We start from the raw sequence: 13,448 nt of genomic DNA, 5'->3' as shown, positions 1-13,448 counted from the left end.
ACTCAAGTTTCTCTCGGCTTCAAGTTTTTATTATTCTAGTATATTAAAAGGAAAATAGAATGGAAAATAAATGTCAAATAAATGTCAAAAGATGACAATCTCTAGTACTCATAATATATACACTATATCATTTGGCTTATATGGATACACACACACGCGCGCGCACACACACACACACACACACACATATGTATATATAAGCCAAATGATATATATATTCTGTGATTCACCAGTTCTAAGCTATATACTGAAAAGAGAATGAAAATTTGAAAAGGGCCTGAAATCCTTGTCTTTACTTCTTTGTGACTAAAAGCTTTTTAAAAGGTAATAACATTTATTAGTTGATTATTATTTGTCAAATACTCATATAAATCCTTTATCTATTAATTTACTTAATCTTTTAAACAAACTCGTAAGGTAAGTCTATCATAATAGCATCTTAATTTTTCAGACAGGAAAATTTAGAAACAGAGCAATTAGTAGTTTGCCAAGTTCACAGTGCTTCTAAGTGGCAGAGCTGGGCTTCCCAACCAGTAGTCAGGTTCAAGGTTACCCAGCACATCTGCCTAATTCTGTCTCTCCAAAGAGGGGATTGAGACATAGATCTCACTAACCAAATGTATAATTTATTAATATATGACCAAATGAAATTAAAAACAAGATATTTTCTCTGTCTATATAAAAAATTTCTGAATATGGAAATTTTAGAAAAAACTCTGACAAAAAATAAGCATCTCTGTAAGACCATGGTCTAGATATGACAGTTATTATCTTGGTGAATATTCTTGTAGTTATTTTTTATTTTATAGAGCATTACTTTAACTTATTAACAGAGTGAGCATTTTCCAACATCATTAAATTTTCATTGAGTGCATGCTTCCGAATAGTCACTTAATTGTACCCTAATTTATTTAATAATCGCCATTTTTTGGACAGAAAGACATAGCTGGTTTACTCAGGAGTCTCAATGAACATCTTTAAATAATCATATTCATTAATCAGTTTGTATTAGTTTTCTATGCTGTATAACAAATTTTAGTAGCTAAAAACAGCACATATTTATTCTGTAACAATTTCAATTGGTCAGAGAACAGACACTGCCTAACGGGGTCCACCACTCTGAGTCAGAGGCTGCAGTCAAGGTGTCAACCAGGCTGCTTTCTCATTTGAAGACTCGACTGGGAAGAAATTTGTTTTCAATCTTTGGCTGCTGTAGAACAGAGGCTACCCTCAGCCACAAGAGGTCGTGGGTCACTCCCTCCCACGTGGCCCTTGCCATAGGCAGTTCACAAGTCACTTTGCTTCTTCAAGGCCAGAAAGAGAGTAAGAGGACTGACAAGAACAGTCTCATAATGTTACATAATCTTGGGCGTGACATCCCATCACCTTTGCCATATATATAATGATCATAATATATTCATGAAGCTGACATCGAAAGCTTTTGCCACATTCTGTTGGTTAGAAGCAAATTGCAGGTCCCGCTCACTCTCAGGGAGCGAGTAGGTTACTTGGCACGAACATCAGGAAATGGTCCCCTGCTTCCCGACACCGCTGTGTTCATTCCCCCAGGAGCTTCCTAATACAGAGCTGTCCAAGCAAAAAGCATCTCAGTTACAAACCACTGCTGCCGGTGAGGGCCTCTTTCTTAGTGACATTTAATCGGAGACTCAAACAGCTGTTAATGCCCTTGTTCAGGACACCTTGCTACGTGTGGCAAATCTCTCAGGAGTTCAGTGAGTGGTCACCTCATTCATCCAGTTTCTCTGACCCTGAGGGACGCCAAGTTTCAATGCCATCGGGGTTCCACTAGGTCAATTTCATGTGGAACACGTAATATCAGTCAGACTACCCCAAAAGTATTTTCAAAATCTGGTGGCAATCTATCTACCATTTTGTATGTCTTTGTAGCAAGTACCCAGATTACAAATTTCTGTTGTTTAGTGAGATTATATGATTAACTTTACTTTTTTCTCTAAACAGCCAAATTTCTCCACACCTGTTAACTAGTACATTTCGTTATCATTTATTTATACACATATCCACTCCTTTGTTTAAATACTTGAGTTACCTACTCTGTTTCAGCCACCTTGCCAGAAGCTGAGGACGTAATGGTGAACGAGATAGGCTTACTGCCTCAAAAGGGTGAGAATCTGTTGGGGAACAGCACACAAGAAAAAAAAAACTAACTAAATAAACAACTGGAATAGTAAGTAACCACATGGTGATAAGAGAGATGAAGCAAACCCACAGAAGGGTGCTGTCAGAGCATGAGGAGAGGTTTATTTCTTTAGCGCATCCCAAGCAAAGAGGCCTAGGTGTAATCGTGTGAGTCTCTGCCCCAAAGGCTTTTCAGTTCAGGTGTTCAGAGAGCTCGCCTGACACTGGCTACACAGAAGCATAGTCTTTCTTCGTCCACCCCAACTGACCCATGCACACACATTCTCTTAAAACACAAGGCTATTCTGGATCCAGTGGACAAGTAGGAAAAATGAGATTATGAGATTGTTCCTTTCTCCTTCTCTCTCTACCTTAGAGACAAGGTCTTCTTATATGCAGAGACTTGCAGAAAACAGTGGGTGTTTGTTTTTTCCTACAGCACCCGGTCTTCCTAGGTGGTCTCCCAGCCTATTACTAACCAGGCCCAACCCTGCTTAGCTTCAAAGATCAGAGGAGATCAAACGTGTTCAAAGTGGCACAGCTGTAGAAAACAGTGGGTGTTTAGATAAGTTCTTCAGGTCACTGAATACCTGCTTGACCTCTGCTGGAGTTGCACTGCTGTCCACTCTGGAGAAGGGCATGGAGTGCACAGTGAGGTCACAGTCGGTGTTCTCGAGCTAATAAAGAAACACCAGACCAAATCATCCTACCTGCTTCCCTTGGTGAAGGAACTACAGGCTTTCTTTAATAGGCTCTCTAAAATAAAAAATGCTTAATTTTTGGCAAGATTAAGCAACATGTAAAAGCAATAAAATTAATTATCATCTGGTCAAATCATCCCTTAACAGAAATCCCATATCTTTCTTTATTTTCGTGCAAGAGAGAACTTCATGGGTTTTTGATCCCTATTTCCCCTCAACACGCATTTCAAACTGGCAAATGATATTCCAAAGCATAATTGAACAATTGTTGCTTAATGATTTGGTAATATTGCTCAAGATATGATCACAGAAAAATCTTTAATAATTCTATTTGATAGTAGAATCATATGTAGAATCAAAATGATATAAGCAATGAAAAATATATAGAGGCTGAGTCTTTTCTAAGAGCATTTTGTTTCATTATAAGCCCACACATTAATTTGGAAAGAAAAGTTATCTTTACATTATTCAGTCTTGAAAAACATGGTATAGCTCTCTGTTTACCTAAATATTTCATCTCTCTCAGTAAAGTTTTATAAAGTTCTCCCTATAAGTCTTACCCATTTTCTTGTCAGGTTAGTTTTAAATAATATATGAGTTTTGTTGTTATTGTTGCTATTAAGTAAAAACAGTGGTTCCCATTGTATCTTCAATGGCTACCAGTGATTTGGAAAGCAATTGACTTTTGCACATTTATCTTATATTTGACCAATATTAACTCCATAAAAACTTTGACAGTCATGTGAATGAAAATAACATTAACAAAAAGCATGTCAAGGGTCATTAACGCTGGTTTCGATCTCCATTTTTACTGATTCGTTATTTCAGAGGGTATGTTTCATTTCTAAGTGGTTTACTTTGTTTAAAGTTTAGTATTACTTTTGAGTGTTAGAAAATATTGAGAAGAGTACAGAGATTTTATTTTTTATCTACCATAAGAATAAATTTTGTATATGTCCCACAAGACTTATAACATCTTCCTTTTTATTCCTTCTATTCTGTCTTTTGCTGCATGGAATATTTCTTTACTATTTTAAAGTTTCAGGGACATGGAGGATAAACAATTTAAAATTTTAAAAAATCCACTTCTACCTACATATCTTTGATTGTCGATACCAGAACCAAGTTGCCTTTTTTGATTTCTTCCTCCCCCTTTCCCTATGACATATCTATATCACTCCAATTTAGTGACACAATATTATTTTAAAAATAATTATTTCTATGATATAATCATGTGTATAACAATTATTTAGACTCAACAAAATGCTTAATTGGCAGTAGTATGTATTACAAGTCCTTTTATATTATGATTCTTTATTTTGAGCTTTTAATTTTGTTTCCTCTCTTGAAATCCAGAAGGCATTGTACTGTATAATTTTCTGTCTTTGCATAGTTGAGATTTTTCTTTACATAAGAAATGAGAGTATAGAGCATACGATCAGTTACTTGCAATAAATAAAAGACCCTAGCAATAAGCTATTGATAAAATTGTTCAAGTATTTACAAGTCTACGTTCAGGATTATACAGTTTGTAGTGTATTTAAAATGGTTAGGCTTAATTGAGTTAAGTATAAATATCTAAGAATCAACAGAGCAATAGAAAATTTTCTTTTAAATACTGAATGTTTTATAAAATCTATAAAGGTCTAGAAATATCCTATTTTATGAGGAAAAAATGAAACACTTAACTGACTCCAGTCTTCCCCTTGTGTTCTTTTGAGTAAAACACCTGTGGTTTCATCTGCTAAATCTTTGCTCAGGGTGATAGGTGAATACAGACTTTCTTCTTTTTGTGCTTAAACGTCTTCAGAAACTTAAAGGCCATTTGTGCCCTAAAGTTAGGTCACATACAAGTAAAGAATCTCATGCCATGTGACCCCACCCACTGCTCAGGTACATAATGCCATACTTTGATTTCTGTCTGACTTTGTTCCCTTGGTCCTTGGTACATGGTCCCGCCTCTGTGATTTAGGCCACCCTGGATGTGTCACTGGCAAAGACTCTTTATAACTGTGATTCCCACTTCTCTCAACAATTACACCCTGCAAGAGGTCAAAAGGAATATCCCAGGGCTTTACACATGCTGCTTGCCTACAACTTAAGTCACGCAATTCCCAGATATTACACTTTAGCAGAGCAGCACTTCTTTGGGGACTATTCAAGGCTGTTATTTTTCACTTTCTTAGCAATGAGCAGTCTAGGGAGGTATCTTTCATTTCACCTCTCTGACTGTTTTGGCTTACTTTGCAGTTGTAATAAGAGAAAGAATCTTAGAAAATATATCCTTGATAATACGAGTAGTGTGCAGTTAAGCCACTTCTATTGTTCAAAAAAACCATTTGTAGGAAGGAGGGAGGAACGAAGTAGGGGATCTCCTTTCTCAAGGGATACTTTCTTTTGTATTTTCTCACTACTCTTCTTCCTCTCTATGTTACGACTTTGGATGGGTCCAGTGCAGGTTTCCACATGGGTGACTTAGCTCTTGGAAGGTAGAATCAAGAGGAAGGAGCCATGACATGGGCAGCTTAAGGATGGGATGAGAATTGCCAGATGTCTACTTAAATTTGAATTTCAGATAAACAATGAATAATGTTTTAGTATAAGTATGTCCTAAACATTGCAAAATACATACACATACTAAAAGATTATTTTTTTAATCTGAAATTTAAATTTATTTTTTTCTGCCTTTTTATTTGCGACAACTGAGAACCTTAGATTGGGCTAAAGTACAAGAGTAACATGTTGCTCATCCTAGGTCATAATGGTAAGAAATGCTATAGAGACTTACAATCAATTTCCAAACCCAGGATAAAGATTACATACTTGCACTTACGTGATGCATCCCTTTTAAACGCATGTGAGGTCTGTGGGGGTGGATGGAGGAGGGGTGATTTACAGCAGGGTTATTGAGAGTTGGGACATTAGAATCCAGATGTAATCTCAGTACCAAAAGACATTACTAATAGGCCCCTGTTTGCCCCGATTTCCATTTAGGAAATCAATCTTGTCAATGGGAAGGGTTAAGATTAAAAGCATTTGTTATAACACAGCTCCTACAAAACTCAGTATAATCTGTAGTGTGTGCTAACATAATTTTGGCACAATGGTGAAATTTTTTGTTTTGAATACAATATATTAGAAGAAAATAGAAACAACTTCTTCTTTGCAAGACATAAAGTTATATAGCATTCCATCTCGTTTGTGAATGTCTCTCATCTCACCTTCTTTAACTAGATAATTTCCTATCTCTCAGGTCTCAGATCACCTGCTGTAGAGCACCTTCTACTGATCACTTCCCTCTCCTATTTATTTGTCTCTCTCCCTCACTAGACTGAAAGTTATCTGAGGACAAGAAATATTTACTGTTAATCTCTGTATCCTAAGACTCTAGCAACCATCAGTATTCAAGTAAGCAATATCTGTTGATTGAATAAAGAAGTAAAATATGCAATATAACTACATGAAAACACGAACCACGGAACAGATTTTGAAGTAAGATTTTTGAAAGAATTTTGAAATGGGCAGTTATACATCTTTAAAACAATATCAGAAAACCATTTAATATAGACAACTCCTAAGAAGAAATAAGTCAAAAGAAATTTCAAGTTTGTGCACCCCATACTAGAAAAAGATATTCATTATTTAAACTGAGAAATGCACATAAGTTTCAATATGAACATTTGACCTACTGTCATCATATTCAGTCCTCCTTTGGAACATAATTTGTTCAATACAGGAAGGAATTTCTCAATTAAACTTTTTCTATTTACTAATAATAGAAAGAAATTAAACTATATGCCACTGCATTATTTAGGTCTCACTTAAATTTGAATGATCACATATAGCAAGTGGCAACTTAAAGTGACACTACATTTTAGAAAATCAAACATTTAAGAATCTTAAAAATATTTATACTATTTAACCCAGGAATTCCACTTCTACAGCTTAATTCAAGTATTCAAACCCTTTTATCTACAAAGAGATATATCAATTCATTGTATACTGCCACAAAGTACAGGAAACAATCTAGATAATCAGCAAGCGGGAAATGGCTAAATATGTTACAACACCTATGTTCAATTGGAAATTATTTAGCTTTTTAAAATACTGTCTAAAAAAACAGATTGCATATGGAACTGTTTATAAAATTACATAATTAAAACAAAATATAATAAAACTGTCACCTATACAAAAACATTACCAGGAAAAATAAGCAGAGTAAAAAAAAAAAACAAACAAAATGATAACATTTAAAAAAAAAAGATTTAACATTCTCTATGTGCTAGTCATTTTTCTAGGTATTTTAAATATGTTAATTCATTTAAGCCTAGGAGCACCCCATGAGATACATACTATTATTACTGCCATTTTACAAATGAGGATGTAAGTTACAAAGATGTTAAGTAATTTGCTTAAATCATATAGCTAATCAATAAGAGAGGATATTCAAATCCAGGCAGTCTACAGCAAGAGATAACACTCAGGCACAGGTATAATTACGTGTCCAGGTTAGCACTTATCATTTTTATCATGTTCTTTATGTTGTGTCATATTTCATGTGAAATAATTATATGCAGAAGTATATTATCCATTACTTAGTAATATCTAATTTTAAAATAATGAAGTTTAATACATCAGAACTTTGAGACATTAAGATGAACAGACAGTACTATTTTGTCTAAACTTGATCTTCCTTGAATTTTGCCTTACAAAGAAGTCTTTTGTTACTCTGATATCTAAATGCTGAGCAATCAGACCCAAAGATGACGTCGAATTCTTCTCTATGGCAGATAGCATACCAGGGTATTATTTAATTGCAATACCAGGAGAGTAACTGAAAGAGATGAGATCACACGAAAGCCATTAGTCTCAAGGCATAAGTGGAGATCAGCCAAGTGAAAAGGAAGCAGGTGTCTAAGTTAGATGGGAAGAGATGCAATTAGTAGTTCCCTAGATTTGCACAGGAGCCTCCTGAGGCTCATGTAACCACTTCCCAGCAGGTGTGCAGTTTGATACCTGAGTTAGCAAGCTGAGCTCAGGGACCTCAGGATAACGGCTACATAGCTGGAAACAGGGTTGCTACTGGAGGGAGGACAGCGACTTGTGACAATGCTCTCGCACGTCCCTGAAGGGCGCTGCTCCATTTCCCTCGGCCGCCGTCTCTGCGAGGTGTGCTGTAAACATGCCCTGGAAATGCATCCATTCCACTGTCATTGCCATGCTATCCTGGCACTGCAGTGGCCTTGTTTCAAGTCATATCAAGTTCAAAATCCTCCTACTTAAGCACAGTCTGGGGTCACCTCACTTACAAATCTTTGTGTTCGAATAATCGAAATCGCAAATGTGCGCATGCCTTTGTATAATCTACTTCTCTCTCTCTTTTTTTTTTTTTTTTACTGTTGCTTAATGTACTTTGGTATCATCCAGTCAAAATTAGTAACAAACAGCTAAGATTTAGCCTCCTTGATGGGCAGATCTCAAAATTGCATTTTAGACAAGAATGACACTAAAGTGTCTAATCAGGTGAGGGATCAAGATACATAATTTCTTTTCTCTTCCATGTGTTTCCGAAGCACTTCGAACTCTATGCTCATACTACTTTGAGTATTTTCAAAGAGAAAGAATATCTGAACTAAGATGTTAGAAGTTAAATAGTAAAATTCAGATGATATATTTATATTTAACCCCTAGGCTAAGTGATGTCACAGTATCAACTTGCTATAAGGAACTGTCTCTGCTGGAAATGATTGGCATATCATGTCTTCTAACCAGCAAGTTTCCTTCAATTGATTAGCACAGTACTAAACACAAGTTAAACATAAAATGTTAATACAATTAATGTGTCCATATTTGTCAAACAATTTAATCACTTGGTAACAGCTTGAAACAATAAAGTGTGACTATGTTTTTCTTGTACTAAATAAGTGACTTATCAAGTGCTTGTAGGACCGTTATTAAGAACTCTCACAGACCATTACAATTTGAAACATTATATTTTCCCACACCACCCATTAGATAGGTATTCTATAATTCCCAGATATTTTATATATATCTCCCCAAGGACAAAGGCTTTGTGCTTACTGTGCTTAAACGAATTTTAGGGTTGTTGTGTTTTATATGCTTAAACAGATTTTAGTGTTGTAAACCTTCTTTTTCGAGTGCCTTATTACTATAGAAATTAGTTCTAACCTGACAGTATTTTCTCACAGTAATGCCCTATACAAACAAATATTCTGGTTAGGTGTTCTAAATGACATTAGCTCTAAAGCTTTATGAAGACAACTGCTGTGACATAATCCCTCTGTATTCTGGATAAACTGTATGTCAACACTGGGTACACTTGGCTACATTTTCAATGTGTGTCAATTCTGGATGTGAACAAACTAAGCTCCTCTAGAAAGTTTCAGTCTTTATAAGCTTAACATCTTTATCTGAGTTTATTCTACTTCACAAGTTGACTGTAGCGTTCATGAAAGGGAATACTGCTGCAGATACTTATGCTATTAATGCCATGTTTTTCTTAATGGCAGTCCCTGAGTAATGTTTAACACAGCCTGCACTTGGAGAGGAGGTTGACAGAAGGATTGAAATCTATCCCCACAGTTCATACTAATAGTCATGAGCCCTGGATAAGTCATTTAACTTTTTGGGAGTCAATTTCCTAGCCTCTAAACGGTCCTAAGCTCAAATCCCATGAACCTACATACCTCTCCTAAAGCAAACTCTGGGTTTATATTTTTTATCCAATAAATAATTTTTTTCGCCTCCATTTTTATGCAAGCAACATGGCATGTATAGCATTACACATATTCCTTCACGGAGATTAGCATGTGGATGCCAAAACATAAACAAAATGCAAGAAATTGAAGATGACTGTAATTAGCACCATAGGACAGATATATGAAAAAAGTGCTCCGGAATTTCAAAGGAAGAGCAGCAGACTTCTTCCTATAGTCAATGAATATTAATAAAGATCTATCAGATGACAGATATTGTGCTCAAACCTTGGGTTTCATGATTAAACAGCAGGCCTGTTTCTAATATTTTCAGGCCCAGAGCAAGAATACAAATAGAGGCTTATATGTCATATGTCTTACTATTTATAAGTTAGAGTAATAAACTATTGAATAAAGTATATTTTCAGATGGCCAATAGACATATGAAAAGATGTTCAATGTCATTAATCATTAGAGAAATGCAAATTAAAACCACAGTGAGATATCACCTCACACGTGTCAGAATGGCTATCATCAATAAATCAACAAACAAGAAATGCTGGTGAGGACGTGGAGAAAAGGGAACCCTTGTGTACTGTTGGTGCGATTGCAAATTGGTACGACTACTATGGAAAACAATATAGAAGGTCCTCAAAAAATTAAAAATAAAATTACTTTATGACCCAGCAATTCCACTTCTGGCTATTTATCTAAAGAAATCCAAAACACAAATTTGAAAATATATGTACATCCCTATGTTCATTAAAGCATTATTTAGAATAGCCAAGATAAGAAAGTTATTTAAGTGCGCATCAATAAATGATTGGATAAGATGTGGGACATATTTACAATGGACTATTATTCAGCCAAAAAAAGAATAAAATCTTACCATTTGCAACTGTATGGATGAACCTAAGTAAAATAAAGACAGAGAAAGACAAATACCATATGATTTCAGTTATATGTGGAATCTAAAGAACAAAACAAACAAATAAGACAGAAACAGAGTCATAGACACAGAGAACAAACTGATGGTTGCCAGATGGGAAAGGGAGTTGGGAGGCTGGGCAAAAAAGGTGAAGAGTTTAAGAAGTACAAATTGGCAGTTAAAAATAGTCACGGGGATGTAAAGTACAGCAGAGAGAATGTAGTCAATAATATTGTGATAACTACATATGATACCAGGTAGGTTCTAGACTTATCGGGGAGATTACTTCATAAATTATATAAATGTCTAACTACCATGCTGTACACCCAAAAACTAAAATAAAATAATATTGAATGTCAGCTGTAATTGAAATTTTTTAAGTGCTTTATGAGTGTTAAAAATTCTTGCAAAAGATGTTTTTAATGATTTGTGTGTAAATTAATAAGAAACAAATGCATAGTATAAAAATTAAAACACACGGTGTGTTTTATCATGTTACCTTGATGAGCATAAATTCACAATGACCTGGAAAATCAGATTCAAATTCAGAATTTTCAGACTTACTTGCCCCTGGCTTTCCACCCCACTACTGCATCTTCTCCCTTATTTTTTCACCTCTGACTCTACTCAATTTCTTATGGGTGCCTCACATGTGCTCCAGAGAACCCTAGACTATGTATCCAAGAGCATTTAGTGAAAGCTGAAGCTCCCACTGAAAGGTGAAGAGGTTTTAAAGAATAGCACTAAAAATATTCCAAGAAGAAAAAATAATTCTTAAAACCTTTGGTGGAAAGAAGCTTCCAGGCATGATTGCACAATGTTGAATTGTTCAGTTTTGCTAGAGTTTCAGCAAAGCAAAACTATGAATGCTAACCCCATAAGAATAAGCCCAGATCATAATGTCAAAGGCAAAGAAGTTTAAACTTTACTTGGTAGTCAAAGAAGAGAAATTTGAAGGTTATTGAGCAGGGGTGACATAATCAAAGCTGGACTTTAGGAAGATTAATTTGGCAGCCAAATGTGGAATGAGTAGATTAGAAGCGAGACTGAAGGCAGGGGGAAGAGTTATAGCAGTAGTTTAGGTAAGCAGTAATAAGACTGTTGACTAGGGCTGGGGTAGTAATGTCCATGAAGAAATGCACTGTGAGACAGTAGGGGGAAGGAACTGACAGCCCTAGATGAATCATTGGTGATGGGGGAAAGGAGAGAGATAAATCAAAGATCCCTTGGAGGTCTTGAGGGTGTGTGACTGAAAATGAATACTGGAAAGTATTAGCAAGAAATCAGGAAGAGGAGCTAAACTGTGGGGCAAAAATGATGAGTGGCGTTGGTGTATGTCGTTAGCAATGTCAGCAAACCTCCACCCAGCCGAAAATGCTATTAAGGACTCACGACATAGGTCTAGGATTTGGGAGAATTATCAGAAAATCACGTAAAGAGGTAAAACTCATAAGCCTGACTTTGTCTTAAATATAAAATATTCTTTATGCAATTTAATTGTCTACTGGTCTTGAAAATTTTCTCTGGTTTATAGTTTAGTTCCTTGGTTTCCCGAGTTGCTAAAAATACATGTGTCATCTGAAAATGGTTATTTACAGAGTCTGGGCCAGTTAATTCACTTTGGCAAGATCTACTTTATACTCTATAGCAGAGTTGTCTGCTTTGTCAGGATTTGTTGATAACAATCCAAGTTTCTTCCTAGCATAAATCATTTCCCAATATCACAATATTTAATTCTGGGAACTTTGACTTTGTCCAGATTTAGACTTTGTGCCTTTGTCTAACTTAATGCTTACAAACAATGAGTCTGCCTCTGGGGTGACATTCCTCAAATCTACCATGATGTGCCAGAAGCTCTTTTCAGCTCTCAGATGACACATCTATTGGTTGATTATAAAAGCATTTGTCTTTTGTTCTCACATTGGCCACTATTATACATACAAACACCAACACATCACACACACATACACACACGCACACACATATTCATGATTTCTAGCAACAACAAAGATGAGTTAATTGAGCTAATGCTTTTCTTCCTCTGTCTGCTCAATAACATTCTCTGATATCTCCTTTTCACTTGCCCCCCAGTGAACCTCAATACTTAGTCACTGGTGAAAATCTTAAAATGACTGCCACTAGTACCAGGATGTGGAAAGAAGCCTTGCTATGGTGAGAAAACCTCAGTCTTTGGGCCAGAACCAGCAACTATGCTGACGTCTCTTCTGTGGGGACCAAGGGGTTATAAAAGGTCGTGTTAGGTTATTGTACTTGAATCTCTCTGCTTACATCTTTAGAAATAATGTAGGCACCAAAGTCTTTATCACTATCAATTCCTCAGCTTTGTTATATGTTAAGGAGGAGACATAAATTATTCAGATATTTACTTAGATATAGGACTAGTTAATAACTAGTTAATAACTCGTTAAATTATTCAGATATTTACTTAGATATAGGACTAGTTAATAACTAGTTATTAACTAGTTATTAATATTATGTCTCCTCCTTAACATATGTCTTTAACTGAGATAACACAGAGTACATATGGTTAATATATAGAGTATTCCCCTATGTAGTACAGGGTGCATATAGACTTGCAGATGTTTATAAAATATATATATAAATTTAAATTTCAGTAATGGCTTTTAGATAACAAAAGTGTCAGGCTTCTAAAGGGCACCACATAACACTAATAAAAGAGCATTTTTCAAAATAAAATGTGCGAGAAAGACAACTATAACCAAAAATATAAATAACATCAAAAACATGCTATGGCTTGTAGGTCAGCTGATTGCCTATGGCCTTCCACAGCCAAACGGGATCTGGAAAAAAGCCATTCTAACTTCCCTAACTTTTCAGGGTCTTCTTGGCTGAGTCTTAAATAAACACACATGTAATCAAAAGAGTGATTTTTTTAATAGGTAAGCAGTTGTCAAAGGGACAAAC

The 13,448-nt window shown here is 35.5% G+C and overlaps 1 pseudogene; it reads right to left on the bottom strand.

Moving 5' to 3' along the window:
* Positions 1–2,587: 2,587 nt before the first annotated feature.
* Positions 2,588–2,706, bottom strand: LOC120614519 (uncharacterized; annotated as a pseudogene).
* Positions 2,707–13,448: the final 10,742 nt, after the last annotated feature.

Source organism: Pteropus medius, unplaced genomic scaffold (assembly GCF_902729225.1).
Source record: "Pteropus medius unplaced genomic scaffold, Ma_sr-lr_union100, whole genome shotgun sequence".
NCBI classification, from domain to species: domain Eukaryota; kingdom Metazoa; phylum Chordata; class Mammalia; order Chiroptera; family Pteropodidae; genus Pteropus; species Pteropus medius.
This window is presented reverse-complemented; position numbering and strand designations above follow the sequence as displayed.